This window comes from Papaver somniferum, chromosome 8 (genome assembly GCF_003573695.1).
Source record: "Papaver somniferum cultivar HN1 chromosome 8, ASM357369v1, whole genome shotgun sequence".
Taxonomy (NCBI): domain Eukaryota; kingdom Viridiplantae; phylum Streptophyta; class Magnoliopsida; order Ranunculales; family Papaveraceae; genus Papaver; species Papaver somniferum.
In genome coordinates this window covers 48833189-48846938 of record NC_039365.1, presented here as the reverse complement: position 1 = coordinate 48846938, position 13750 = coordinate 48833189, and the positions used below count along the sequence as shown (strand labels likewise).

The 13750-nt window shown below is 38.6% G+C and overlaps 1 long non-coding RNA gene across 5 annotated transcripts; it reads right to left on the bottom strand.

The window, feature by feature from the left end:
• Window positions 1–3740: 3740 nt before the first annotated feature.
• Window positions 3741–8240, bottom strand: LOC113304649. 5 transcript variants are annotated; one of them, XR_003338282.1, is made up of 10 exons: window positions 8082–8240; window positions 7941–8001; window positions 7720–7825; window positions 7536–7628; window positions 6166–6556; window positions 5948–6005; window positions 5771–5849; window positions 5001–5098; window positions 4759–4884; window positions 3741–3992 (listed from the first exon to the last, which is right to left on the bottom strand). It is a non-coding gene; the product is annotated as an uncharacterized LOC113304649 (long non-coding RNA). The 5 variants fall into 5 exon arrangements; XR_003338278.1 differs by having other exon boundaries at window positions 4759–5098; window positions 8082–8239; XR_003338280.1 differs by having other exon boundaries at window positions 4759–5098; window positions 6166–6525; window positions 8082–8239.
• Between the last annotated feature and the right edge of the window lie 5510 nt (window positions 8241–13750).

The following is a 13750-nucleotide window of genomic DNA, read 5'->3' as shown; positions in this document are numbered from 1 at the left end:
GGTGAAAGGATGATTAAATGATGGTTTTCAAATAGTGCTCGTGTGAGCGTCAGGTAGTAGAACCTGATTATGAAAAGATGAGGGACCGACCCTTGGTGGTCGTGGGACCAGCTGATGGTCACGTGAGCAAACTCCAAGTTGTTCGAGGAGAATTTAGACCCAGTATGAGCAATTGAGCAAATTAGGTCAAAATTGTTAAAACACGCGGGACCGGCTTTTGCAAGCCTCTGGGACGGCCTTGGTCGGTCAAGGAGACATGACCGTGTCACCATAATGTCCGTGTCTCAGTCTTGAGAGCTTCGATATTTTCCGGTGTGCGATTGAGCAACATTTTGAGAAAATATGCAGAAATCAGGGATTTCGCTGAAACCGTGAAACTTCATGAGATGAAGGAATAATATTATAAAATAATGAAGGAATCATGAGGTGTGAGACCGGCTAGGCCAAGGCATGGCCGTCCGGCCAAGGAGTCGGTCCCAAGGCACTTTTTTCCTAATTTATAATATTTTGATGACTTTAGGGAAATATCATAAAATCAAGAAGTTTATTGAAACCAAGGATTTTGTTGAAATCAGGGAGTTTCCATGAGATGAGGGAAACATAAAGTAATAATAATAAAATAAGGGACGTGTGGGACCGGCTAGGGCATGACCGGCCGGCTATGGCCCGATCCCACGGGTTTCCCTAATTTTATACTCCCTCCGTTTCTGGAAAAGAGATACTTTCATTTTTTCAATTTGACCTATTTTTAGACTAAAATGAAAAAGTGAAAGTATCTCTTTTCCAGAAACGGAGGTAGTATTATTTTTCATGAACTTGGTGAAACTTCATGAATCCAAGAAGTTTGCTGAAATTAGGGAATTTCCTTAAAGTGAAGGAGTTTCCATGGGATGAGGAAACAAATATTATTAAAATAATAAGGCATGGGCGTGTGGGGCTGGACACGGCTAGGGCATGGCCGGCCGGGCAGTGAGCCCGTGCACCTTTTCTCCCTAATTCATAATATTTCGTAAGTTGAGGGAAATATCATGAGATCAAGTAATTTTCGTGGGATTAGAAAAAATGATAAAATATGATAAAATATAAAATTGAGCGTGGGACTGGCCACGGCGTGACCGGCCGGCCGGTGGGTCCAGTCCCCGGGCGCCTTTGTTAATATTTTATTATTATTTTTATTTTTCTTCCTATTTTGCATAGGTTCATGTTCCTTCGTGTTTTGGAATGCTCGTTTGCGTATTCAGGTGCCCATTTGTGCATTATTGCTGAGTACACTTGCACCATTTTGGTAGGGGCTTACTCGAGAGCTGCTCAGATGCTCGTACGTCGAACATTTATCACTAACCCGTGGAATTCTTCTGGGAAGAACTACAAATTGAAGTGACGAAATATTACGAAGAATCACAGAATATTGTTTAATATTCAGTTATCGGTTATAGATAATTAACTGATGGCTCTATACTAGCAGGCATGCTGTCTAGGTGCATTAGTTATCCGAGAATTGAGAAACATGAGCTTGTTGAAACGTCATATTTCCTTTATATAGTCAGGGAACAGCTTTGTTGTATCCTGAAGACGTTATTGCTCTATACTAGCAGGCATGTTGTCTAGGAGTCATCCAATCTTTCGATTCTATATAGAAATAATTACTGAAATTGCTCAGTATTCATGAGATGTGTCGTTGCCTCGGCTGAGAGACTCCACATCTACATATATACTCTGAGAGACAGCATTCTCAGTCAGAGAATTTGCAGCATGAGCTTTCATGCTTTCAACGAGAGACATGAACCTCAATACTCAGCTAATTGTTGGATCAGGAGCATTACAATTATGGTTTTACGATTTTAACTCTTGTCGAAGATCCACCATCTACATTTACCTATCTGTTATTCCAATCTTGTGAGAAAGAATGCTATAACTGACTTGGGAAGCTTTACTATGCCTAAGGTAAATTTCTTATGGCTCATCTAAAGAAAAAAAAAACATTTCTTCAATACAAAACAAAAACTCAATAAGCAAGCATGTACTTGAGCCTCAATACCCCTCGTCTTCTCAGTAGAGCAAAATTCAGTCAACAGTTTCATTTCATACTTGAGCCTCAGCACCCCTAGGTCTCAGTAGAGCAAAATTCAGTCAACAGTTTCATTTCATACTTGAGCCTCAGTACCCCTAGGTCTTAGTAGCAGGATTTACGAAAATATCATTTCAATAAGAAGGTTTTAGGGCAGACATGCATATCAATCGTCCAGTTAGTGTACTCTTAGCTACTAACAACCTCTTTAAAAGCAAGTGAACCAAAGAAAGTAAAGAAAGTTGAAATATGGAAATAAAAGTGTACCAAATGACACAATTTCATGGTCGTTTTGAATGAAGACTGCTAGCTATCTTCTCTATTATAATAGAGATTTCCGGGATTTATTATACTTCCCATAGTTTTCATGAACAGGATTAGATATGATAAGCTTACTAAAATGAAAGACGCTAAAGCAAATAATGAAGACTTGGCACTTCGTCAACCTAGGTAAATGATCAACAGTGGATGAACATTGCTCAAACTTAAACAACTTGATGCAAACTACAGCCAAATTAGGTGTTCATCCTGGGAAACCCTATTAACAGCTCAACGTGGAATCTGAATTCTGAAAAACTCAGCAATTGCAGAGTCCTTTATCCAACGACATGTATTTAAATACCCAAAAATCATGTTTTCAAACAACCCAGGAAGCTCATCAGTCAGCATGGAATCTGAATTCTGAAAAACTCAGCAACTGCGAAGTTCTTTATCTAAGAACATGTGTCTAAATTAGAAATGGTGAAGTTTATGAGTATTCCTATTTAATTAATCAATTTTACCTTTGTCTTAAGCAGAGATTAAAAAAGGCAAAGCACAGGAAGGTTAAACTACGTGGGAAATAAATGGAACCATTTAGGCAGTACGAACCAAGTGCTGCTCTAAGAATATATAACGGGAAAAAGTGAAACCAAATTCGCAAAAATGTCAGAAAAATGCACGCCATAAGGAAAAGAAGGTGAAACAGAGTAGAAACTTACCATTTAGGATTGATCATGTATTGATTGAAATCTGATGAGACGTCTCTCAAATGACCATCTCTGCTTTTTACATCTTAAGACATGTGCGAGTAGATACTTTGTTACAGAATGAGTTTAACTGATAAAATCATATAACAAAAGTTCCTTATTACCTACGCGTGGCTATGGAATGGAGTTCAGGATCATTATCGTAATTAGCATCAAATCCTCATATCCAGCAAGATACTTTATTACTCATCTTCTCTATCCTTTATATTATTGATCTTCTCCACGCCTTGCGTAACAGGGAAGTACCAATAAAGCTTATCAGGTGTTTAGTGACAGACAGTTAAACTTTTAAACTTTTGTGAAAATACTGAGCAAGCAATGTAGAATTAACACCCAAGTAAATCAGGTCAAAAGAAAAAATTATTTAGGAGTGAAAAGGCCACCATGACAAAAGACTCAAACATTGAGGCGTGCCATTCTGTGTGCCAATAGCCCCCCTGGTCTCAGATATGGATCTTGAAATGACCCTCTTTGCTTCTGTCCTACGTCATAATTAATGAGATAAATTATACGAAACACCGTCACACGCTTAAGAATACCTTCTTATTCCTTGTCAACCTAAAGACACCTAAATTTGTTCTAGACAAAAAACCTAAAGACACCTAAATTCGTTCTAGACATATTTAATTTGTTATGCAAAATGATTTGACATAGCATCACAGTAAAACACACCTAATACTTTCAGAATTTACATAATGAACAGTTCAGAAATCAAACAAAAAGAAGTGAACCAATACGTGGAATATGTTCCATTGTCCCCGGTAATTCTCATTCATTTTGTGTTCAGACACACTAACCCAATTGACAAAAGCAACCTCTCAATTTCCCTCGTTAGTGTCCAAGTGTTCAAGAAAATAAATACGTTCTCCAAAACCGCCATCGTGATTTCCATCCACCTATACACAACAAAACAGTTTGAAAACGCGAAACCAAAAATGGTAATTCCATGAACGAATACAAAAGTCTAAAAATGCTAACATGTTAAATAAATGGGAGATAGCTGACACTAATCTTTGTTTCTTAGAATTGAACCAACTCTGGTTTAAAGTCATAAAAAAAAAATTGTTATGATTTGGTGAATCACAACAGAGGTTATGAGTGAGAGGAACCCGATAGGTACCTGAAACATTAAGTATAACGATAACACCACCAGGAACCAACTGGTAATTCTGAATCAGGCATTACAGATGTACCACACCAATTTACAAATTCTCAAACACATTGAATGTTATCATATCGCAAGTGAGTCCTTCAGTACCATTTGTGTAATGTTATAGACATGTTTTTTAATCTTTCGGACTTTAGTTGTTGAAAATGTCTCACTAAGCTACGAATGTTTCAATGCTAAGTTGATTAAGATTAGATAATCTAAATTGCAAGAACCATCTCCAAGAATGGTGATAATCTGGTTGAAAACTCCATTTGTTAAGTCTATGAGTCCCATATAGTGGTGCCACTTTCACTAATGCAGTTTACTTTTCAAAACCAAAGTTTTTTCTACAGTAAACGCATAAAATATTCTTTTCCTCAAGGCATAAATAGCGTATCAGCCTAAAAGCAATCGAATCACACTGGACATAACTTGTATTTCCAGTATAAAAATACATGGATGCAATGCAATTTACTTTACTTAAAAAGAAGATAGGTGCTCATAAGTGTTACCTCATCTGCTTGATATCTCCAAGGCCATCTTTTTGTAGCTTCATCAAGAGGAATAAGGCCACCGATAAACAAAGAATAGTTCGCGACATTCTTGTTTTGTTTCACGTCATGAGAAAGCTTTAATTTCTTCTTAGGAAGTTATTTTCGCCGAAGAAGCCACATCGTTTGGGATCAAAGAAAACCTCAGAGATCTTTTAAAACATTTCTTATCACTATCTACTTTGATGAAGAATTTTCCTTACATGGAGAACTCACGGATTTGAAGAAGGAGACGTCAAGTGAATTCTTGGAGAATGATCTTCTTTGATGGACACTGTCTCTTTGGTAAATCGTCCAAACCCTGCAGAGGGTTTAATGTTAATGTAACCGCTAAATTGAGGATTTTCTATCTCGTAACGGAAAAAACTCCTCTTCAAGAACAATCAATTAAGAAACTGAAAGGGAAGGAATTAAAAAAAAAAATTTACAATATCAGTCACAGTTGTAGGTTGCAAATCAATTGAGAAACCCTAATCAGTGCATAAACTCCACGCACTCACACCAAAACCATTGATTCATGCATGGCTAGGCCATCAGCTTTCAGAAGTGATACTGAGGGCATTATACAAATGAAGAGAAAATTACACTGATATTTCTGAAATTATAACATAACTATCTTTTGGTCAACTGAACCATTGCCTCATGTACACTTTCCTTTTGTATGGGCTTTCTTCCCAAGTAAGCAGAGATTCTTACCCCCACATACATTTTTCAAGTTTATGTCATACACAGGATTTACAGTGCCGCGTCAGGGACACTGTAGCCTATCCCTCCTTGAGATCCAATTCCTAAAGAACTACTTTCTACTAATTATGACATTCACATACACCATGCCAGGGCTTGCATCTCTCTCATAGAATCCGCAGCCCCATTGGCCACCTAACAATCATAACTGTTACTTCCCAGGGATCCCAACCTTCAATGATTACTAATTTAGAAGACTTTCAAGTAAGATTCACTATAAGATTAGTACCTGAAATCCCTTCTGCAGTTGCCATATGATTAAGCGTCATTTTTCCGTGCACATCAACATTGTAGTAAAAGTTAGGAACCTAATAATCAAAATCCCACTCCGTAAGAGACTACTAAAACCGCTAATATACATAGAAAATTTAAACTCAGCAAGAAAATCAATGACACGCCAACTTACCATCCTTATCAATTACTTGCATTTGCTCATCAACATGAAAATCCCATTGTGCGTCTACCTGCAGCAATACTATAGTTAGTGTTCTACCATAAAAATTGTACGATTCTTAGCAATAATTTTGAAACCACGCAGGTTTAGATAAATCATCATACACAATATTCAGGAAACTGATAAGACAGCCGCTCCAAGAAAAATAAAGGCGTACAGAATAGAATTACCTTACATCACCCATTCTAGTCCTTTCCACTCAGCCATCGATGAACCACATAAGTTGCATAATACTACAGGATAGGTAACATGACATATAGCCAATACAGCGCTCTTCAATCCAATCTAATTAGAAAATTACACAAAAGCACCTTCACACAACAACATTCCTGATACAGCATCACCACCATACCCCATACCATCTCAAGATTCCACGGTATCCAATCCGGCAAAGCAATGCACCGGCTGCAATAAATTAGCTGCATCCAGATGGTTACCTGGAACCAACATTTCCCAGCCCTTGCACAGCCTTGCAGGACATGAGGTTGTAGTATAAGAAAAAGTGTAACATCGGTGCTCCTTATCCCTCTCTGTCACAGACAACGTAATCAGAGACCACACCTAAAAAAGAAAATCCAAAAACATTTGGAATGCAGATTAGCAAAGCAGATATCGACTCATAAACCTTCAATATGGATATGCTTCTCTGCACCAAGTAAACTGAAGTAGTTACCGGACATAAAAACTAACCCTTTCATCACAATCACGGGTAAAGACCGATATGGTGATAAACCCAACAACCCAAGTTTCTAAACAGATGATAGTGTTAAATTCCTCTTTATACTAACAAAGAATTGGGCCACTGATATTCGGAAAGTTCCTATCCTATATCAGGTTGTAAAACAGTGTAAAATAGTTTTACTACAATTGATATCGAAATCAACAAAACAAAACCCTGATCAAATTAACAATACTTCAATTGGGATAGGCAAGAATCCAACTGAAATACTTTTGTAGGCATAAAAAATCACTTCCTATGTAGACAAACAACAGCAGTCAAAAATTCACTATTGATCCATTGGTCATTAATCAGCTGCAAGAAATACATACACCTCCATATAGAATACAACAGGTGCTGAGATATATATGCAGTTAAGTTTAGTATGATGCGGAGCTTAGAGCAATGGGATTGGAAATCAGCGTAGCTGGAAAAACCAAAATCAGCAAGAATAGAGATTATACCCATGTTTTAAAAATGAATAGAGATTACACAACACAAATTTTAATGAAACACATAATTTATATTAGTATCACGGTACAAACCGTTCCAATAAAGAGATAATTGGTCAATGTTTTTAACAGACACTTAAGCTAGGATTTATGCATCTAATTATCAGCGCTTCCCAAAGCATCGTAGATTAAGTCTACATACACCATCCCTATCCGGGTAACAACAGTGACTTTCTCTATTAACTGTGAGATTGTATGCCATCCTCTTCTAAAGTAATACAAACAACCTAAGACTTTTCCAAAAGAGTTAGAATTCAAAAATACAAACAACCTATTTAAAAATAATGCTATCTGAAAAATGAATACATACCACCAAAAACAAATGGCCACATTAAATATTAATGAGGACTTAAAAGCGAAACAACGTCAATGGCCTTAAATTGAAAGTAGTAATTCCCAAAACCTATTCAGTATACACAAAACAACCATGAATTCCTATACATGAGATTCGTATAAACATAGAAGACTATGAATTTCGGAGACAATGAATTTACCTGTTATTTTATCTGGGTCGTTCATCATAACATCGAAACACAATGTGCCAATAAGAATTTCAAATACATACTAAAACACCCATCGTTCAGATTAGAATCTCTGCACCTACAAAAATCAAAACAAAAACCAACTATCCAAAAATCAATCACAACCCGAAGCAAAAAGTAAAGGCCCGGGGTTTGTCTAAGAGACGACAAAAATTAAAAGGAGAAGAGATTACCACGAATCAGGAATGAAATCTGACCAAACACCCATTGTTCAAATTACCCATTGACCAAAATCTGAGATTAAATTGAAGAATTAAGAACAGGAGATAAAGCTAAAAATTACAGAGCAAACCCTAGAATTTGAGTTTACTAACCAAGTTTTTCATCTTTCTTCTTATCCTTCACAGCTCTAATCTTCACAGAAAAGATCATACACCTTTTTTTTTCCTTCTAATTAAGAATTGCCATTGTTACTGTAAGGGAAACCATCTCTCGATCTGTCTCCCCTGTCGCAAAAAGAAAAAGAGGTGGAAAGAGAAAGCGATTTTGATATGATACGGATTTGCATCTAACGACCCGTGACCCACCCCGTAACATAGCCTATCATTCTCCGCGGTCCAAGTCAAAGCTCGATCCGGACGCTGTGGGCCGCCGGATGACCATCTCCGATAAATCCTGTCCACCGAATGACTCTCAAATATAAGAGTCAAACATCACCTTCTTTTATTATAGTGATTCTTTGACATATTTTATTTCATATTTGTGCTTTCGATTGTCTAAAATTTTTCTCTTCTTTGAATGCTTCGTAAAAACCGTTTTGGGTAATCTGAGTTGCCGATCTTTTATAAACGAAGGAAAATTAGGTCCTAAAAAAGTGACGAAAGTCATAAAAAAATAGAGCTTATAAAGTTATATCTTCCAAAGCATGAGATTGAGTTCGGATTGTTTGGAATAAATTAGGAGTATTATGTCAAAGTTTTAATTATTGATTTTACAAATATTGGAAGTAGTGGAATCCAAAACCCTAGATTCATCTCTCCTTGGTTAAAAAGAATCAAATTTTATTGGTTTGTCTTAGTATTTTCTTTTAATCAAAAAACCAAATTTTCATAAAAGTACGAGAATCGAATCCTATATTTACCACTTGTAAAAACTACATCACATGACAATTCGGACAATGGTCAAACTCTAATATGATTACAAGAGTGTATCACTACAAACCGTAATCATATCATGCTACTTGTATTTGGGGTTATCGCTCGATGAAAACCCTAACATAGCTATGGACAATGATGCAAGTTCAATTAATTGGCCACTTAACTAACCGAACATCTAAGTCCTATCACAATACATCAATCATGTGATCATAAAAACAGTAGAGATGTGAACGATAATAAAGAGAGAAAACTAATACATAACACAAGCACAAGTTGTAGAAATAGGACTACATCCTTAACCAATAATATAAGATTTAGCTACTCATAGCTATGGAGTTCATCATAATCAATAATAATGAATTAAAGAAGATGAAAGCAAAGCAAACCCTATCAGTGGCTATCTCCAAAGCTCCAAATAGAATACGTGATACCCCAAATTGTAAAAATCCTCCTTTTATGTCTCTTCTGAGGTCAAGTCTTCAAAGGTCCAATAGATAAATGTCCACCAAGCCCGTGTGATAAAACATCTCTTCAGGAAATTCTGGGTCCAAAACGGGTCGCCGGATTGCTGACGTGATCACCGGAATCCGTCATTGTCACCGGAATGCGACCATCGTGAAACTATCTCTGCCTACCTGAACTTGTCTCCACCTGCAACTCACTCTCTGCAGTTCATACACTCACAATTCAGAGCCATACATCACAAATGAACCATCTAAACCAATTCTTGAATTTCTTGCGAAAACGTGCCCGAAACCGAGATCCATAGCTCATATATCCGGCCACCGACTCTTGCATCCCACTCATACCCCCTTCACGATTCAATGAAATATTATGATTCCCACTTTCGGTTCCGAAATTCGGCAACCGGAACTAGTACAACCGGTACACCAATTCTGCCCACTTTTTGCACTGTCACTGCAGTTCTGGTTCAGGCACTCTGTTACTTCTCAGCTCTTGCAATGCACTCAATATCAGTTCCCATTGTTGCAGCCACCGAACCTTGCCTAACACCAGCAGCAAAACCTCTCTGACAAAACTCGTCTCCTTTATTTCAGCCGCGAATCCAACTAATAATCAACATAAATCACCTTGCTCTTCTCGGCTGTAGATTGATCCAAACCTGCAGCTGCAACAATACCATTTTACAGCTGCACTTCCACTGCACCTTCTCAAACTTTGAGTCTCTAGCTGCAACCACAAACAACCAACAACAGCACAGCCACGGCACACTCTTGCTAACTGTCACATCTAGAAACTGCAACTAGATCCACCACCAGCTGCATCACTTGCACAACTTATCCACTGCAGCTCCCATTAGCTTCTAGCAATTTGTTGCAGCAACAGATCCACAGTAACAGATTCAACCTCTCTCGCTGCCAAGACTCGTCTCCACCTGCAACTGCATCTCAAAGCTAGCACTAACAACATCTCCAGCTCCACAAGCCAACAAACCAGCAAACCCTTATACAACCACTTGCACTCCATCTCAGTCACACAAACCTGGTACCACCAATTCGGTCACGGCCAAAAGTACCAGAACCATCTCCTTCACAATTTGTACCCATTTGAATTCCACCTTATTCTCCCACTTCAGCTTCACAACGACCACCAGACCCTTACCATTTGCACACTTAGCTTCTGATTCTTTTACAGCAGCACAAGCTACTGCCAAAACCAATGCTTCTTGGTTCAACTGCATTCTATTGCAGCTGCACATCCTTCAGCAGCATCTCACCTCATTCTTCATCTCAGAACCAACAGTTGAAGCACACTCTCCATCGCAGCGACAACTCCTACCCAACACTTCTCAGTTTGCAATGAGCACCAGCAACTATGAAATTTGTATCTCAGGTCACACACAGCTTCTCTGAAATCCACCTCCTGCAAAGTCAGGTTCATATTTTCTTGTAATTTCAGCTCAATTTAGGCGTCTCAAGTCATTCATTCAATTCAACTCTGACCCATTCTTATTCCCCGTAGCTTACTCTTCAATTTCATCCTTTCTGATTCACAGCCTTTCTGATTCACATGCAACCAGTTGAACCAGCACCACTAATTCCTTCTCCTCTCCATGGAAACAATAACATACAACACTATTTCCTCATCCTCAATCATCAAACCCATCTGCAACAGCTTCATCACCACAAACCCTAGTTTCCATTTTCTGCAATTTCAGATTCATGTCAAATCAGAACTATAATCAAACCAAACTCTCCAAATTCGAAAACCCAATCTTCATTTCCTTCTCAAACCTTCAAACACCATCTTGATCATTTCCATTCGTCTCTGATTTCAACATCAGAATCAATTGTTCTTCACTAATTTTCTGCCGGCAACAATAACCTCAAATCCATCGGTTCCTTGTAAAACTACAACCACCAGTATACCATGGTACCATCACCTTGGTTTGTCTCTGAATTCCTTTCTCAATCTCTGTGAACAGCTGCAGCCATATTTTCTCACTCGTATCTGAAGTTTAGGTCGAGTGTAATGAAGAAGATAAACACATTCACTTGATTTTAGGGCTGAGGTAATGAAGAGAAAAACTATAGGCGCCCAACAAATTAATACAAGATACCAAAAGTATTGTAAGAAGGTAGTAGCCCCTTGTCCTCCACTGCGCTCCCAATAGCACGTGCACATGAAATAATGCTTTGCCCTTCGAGAATTCTTCCACGAACAACAGTCGTCCTTTACTTCTCAGATCCACTTCTTTCCTTCAATTTTATATATCACTAAAGTTGTCATGCTTTTCAGACAAAATCTGCATCACTAAAGCTGACATGCTTTTCAGCAAGAGATGAAGAAATAAAAGCATATAGTGAGAAACAATCCGCCTCAGACAACATTTGCACCTTTTGCCCTGTTTCTTTTTCTTTTGTTCCAAATGACTCCAAAGTACCTAAAATTCAAAAGCAACCATAAGATACATAATTTACAAGAAAACTTAGTGAAGAAAGCATAAACAATAGATAAATATTAACGTGTTTTCCCTGACACGATGTGATTCAATGTAGCAAACATGTCCTTCCTTTGAGCCTTTGATAAGTAAAATAATTTACATACATGCTCGATTAAGGATTGAACCGCTTCCTAGGCAGGTGTTTCAGAGAGGGTGATGGTTGTGACCGGGAGAGGGTCTCTGTGTACTCCTTCAGTCCCCAAATTAAGCTCTCCCGATTCGACTTTTTCTTTGAATATGCGTTTCAAAATCCTGCAGTCACTTGTGGGATGATTTACGAATCTGTGAAAGCGACAATAACGAGGATTTTTCATTTCCTCTTCAGTTGGTTCTTTCTTGACATACCGTAACTTGATTGCACCATCTTGGACCCAGACATCTAGTAGTTCAATCACCTCTTCAATGGGAAAAGGGAATTCAGGTTCTGCTTGTTCAGTTCCTATGCGTCGGGTAGGAGATTATGCATCTCGAGTTTGGTTATCCTTGCTTTGTGCTTTCGAAGGAGCTGAAAAAGTATGCTTGCGTTGTGTCTCGGTTTTTCGTTTGCTCCCTTCTGCAACAACGTTTGTGGAAGGTTGGAGGTTGACTGTTTGTTGATCAAACTCCTGCTACCTCGAGTTTCTCGTGGTTCTTCAGCTTTTGTAGATTTAGCTCGCTCTAGTAAAGCAGGTGCAGTAGTTGTTGATCTTTTAGCTGCTTCATGAAGTTCTGAGAAAGTCTGAAACCGGAGATTTTCCAGTAAAGCTCTGTAGACCGGGATCATTCCATTGATGCATAAGTCTACAAGTTGCTGCTCCGTGACGTTTGGATCATGACAGTCCATGGATTGAACTCTGAATCTTTTCACATAATCATTAGGATGTTTATTGCTCCTTTGAAACATCCTCCCAAGATCAGAGAGGGTGATTTTCTCTGAAACGAAGAAATATTTTCCGTAGAAAGCATTAATCATTTCTCCCCAACTTGTGATACTCCCTGGTGCGATGTTGTTGTACCAGGTATATGCTATGCCTTTCAGAGACTTTGAAAATTCCTTCAGACGGAGGACATGGTTGTGCTCATGTTCACCCAATGCCTCCAGAAACAGAGAAACATGTTCTCGAGCATTGCATGTTCCATCATAAAGGGTGAACATTGGAGAGGTATAACCTTTCGGAAGAGGAATCCTTTGTGTAGCAGCAGGGTATGGAGGTTGGTGACGGTGGACAGAGGTTGTCTTATCTTTTCCACGTTCCTCCAAGAGACGTTCCAGGTCTTCACGAGTGATGAAACTGGATGGTTTTTTCGCAGGTGGGTTGTTTGCAGCCTTGTGAACTTCACCATCATCTACTACATGGATTGGAGTGACTTCAGGATCAGCGGCCGAAGATGTTTCTTTAGCTTTTTCCTTCTCCTGAGTTTTCTCTGACATCTTGTCTGTTAGAGTCTTGAGATAATTGCATAACTCCTTCTGAGTGACAGCCATATCAATCTGATTTTTGGCAAGAGTCTCTTTCACTTTCATGAGATCATCTATGGTAGGCGGATTTTTTCTAATTTCTTCGGGAGATCGGCCGAAGAGAGGATTGCTTCTGATGTTGGTTTGAGGAGGAGTGGTACTTCTAGTGTCATTGTTAGAAGCGGGAATAGTTTCAGGAGCACCACCAGTATTGTTGCTAGTGCTAGCACTATTTGGGTTAGGGTTTGTAACTGAACCTGACCTGAGATCAACCATATTTGCGAAAATTGGGATTGAAACCGAGAGATTAATCTCCCACTGTGGTCGCCAATATGTAGATAGGTCAAAACGATTTGTTGGTTTTAAAGGAATTGGGGAGACGGCCATGCGGAGGAGACTCCTCGAACCGAGCAAACTGCTAAACCTCACACAGATGCACTGCAAAAAGTGAGTGCTTGAATTCGAGAGATCAATCTGTAAGAC